Raw genomic sequence first — 2,070 nt, 5'->3', positions numbered from 1 at the left:
TTTCAAATGACCTGATTCATGAAAGTGAATCAATCAGACAATAATTTCTTCGATTTAGTCAGTACCCAACTTATCAGTATTGATTGCTGGTTGCACTGTTTTAACCTTGCCAGCCTTCTGAAAATCGGTTGATACTTCATAAGAGTAGTGGTTTGGAGCTGCGTAATACATTCAAAATACGCTAGAGCATCAAATGTTTTTTTTTATTCTCACTTATTTACCGTCGGTCAAGTTCCGCAACTATTTGTTTGTGCCAATTACCGACGTCCGGGGCAACTCCACCCAGGACCCTACCTTACGATCCGTTCATTAACGGACCGGCACCAACGGCTATACTTCCTCATGCGATGGGAGGCGTGATCCCAGAGATTTTTCGCCGCAGAAAAACTTCCGGTATCGGCTAGAGTTGAATATAGACCAGTTTGCTTGGTTATGAGTGAATCACGCCACCCCACAACCATTGACACCTATGTCGGCGTTGGAATTCGAACCCAGGCCACCAGCGTAGTTAGCGGAGATGTTGCCAACTACGCTAGGTCGCCCGCCATCAAATGTGTTATGCTTAACGCACATGCGTTGTACTGATTCCAAATTTAATCAGTAAATGCGCTAATGTCGCTCAAAAATGATCTGGTTACGCACACTCCAACTTTTGCGTGATATATGCATGCGTCAGCGGTTCAAACAAACGATCAAAACTTCGCACACATAATTTTAACGATTTTCGAAAAAAAAATATCTTTCGGAATTCGGACAATATTTCAAATTCAGTTTCATTTTGATAGTTTTTCACTTTTACGCCTTTTTATGATTAATTTTTGTTTCTAAAGGGTGTCCTACATCAAATTGCATCACGAGAAAAACACTGCAGAAAGTCAACCATTGAGTATTTTGTCATGTAAATTCGGGCAGAAGTAGTTTAGAGTGTATTGTTTACTCTGTATTTTTACGCTGCCAGTATTCCGAAAATTGGAAAAAATGTCGTTATCTTAATTGGTTTTTGCGCAAACACCTGGAAAATCTTCAACGCCCCCATCGGGACATCGGTAAACAACTCGGAATTGTGCAGTCAAAGTTGAGTCGTGTGATTAAACGTTACTACGGAACTCTAAGCATTAAACGGAAGAAGAAATGCGGTCTGAATGGATGTTCTATTAGTGATCAGAATCACAAGCGAGTTGTGAAAGCGTTTACACGGAATCCTAATGCTTCAGTCGGGAATGTAAATTTTTGACCGTTAAATATGTCCAAGTCTTTCGTTCAGAGAGAAAAGGACCCTGAGAAACTACACACATACGAAATGCAGAAGGACTTCCGGCAGCTACGGGACTACTATTCTTCACTACCCAGAACAAGTTTGATGTTCCGGAGGAAGTGAGAAAGCAGTTACTTTCAAAGCTTGCCAAGAAATAGCTGATTTGGCATGCGAACTGCTCATGTGGCAAAAGGAGTGTACCGCTCATGACTACCGAGACTGTAAACGGAAAGATCTACCTCAAAAAGTGTCTATAAAATCGTCTGCTTCCTCTGTTGAAGCAACACGAGGGACCTACGATCGATCACTTGGGCAATTTTCTACAGCGTTTTTTTTTTTCGTGATGCAATTTGATTCACATCTCGAAAAAATAAGGTTAAGAAAAATTATCATGTTTTCTGTGTTCAGATAACAATTATAAAATGACCAATTAGCCAATTTCAAGTGGTTTTAAACCTGGGCTTGCAAGTGTAGAGAAAATTTCTAGATTCAAGAGTAATTTTTCAATCTTATCATATGCTTTATCTGAAGCATTCAGATGGAGGAGATTCCATCTGCTACAATAATCGCATCATCAAGCATTTAAAAAAAGATCAAGAGCGCAGACTGTTATTTATAAAAGGAAAAAGGACGCACTGATAAGCTTATCCTAACCTTAACTATGCGGAAATCTTTTCAAAGTATAGAAAAAGTGATTTTATTGACAAGTCTAGAATGATCCTAGCTTCTAGCTCCAATAATAGGATTGTTCTCCAAGCATATATTAGTTTATATGTACCACATGCAACAATTTTCTAGCTGAACCCTTCCGCAGT

This window comes from Wyeomyia smithii, chromosome 1 (genome assembly GCF_029784165.1).
Source record: "Wyeomyia smithii strain HCP4-BCI-WySm-NY-G18 chromosome 1, ASM2978416v1, whole genome shotgun sequence".
NCBI lineage: Eukaryota > Metazoa > Arthropoda > Insecta > Diptera > Culicidae > Wyeomyia > Wyeomyia smithii.
This window is presented reverse-complemented; position numbering follows the sequence as displayed.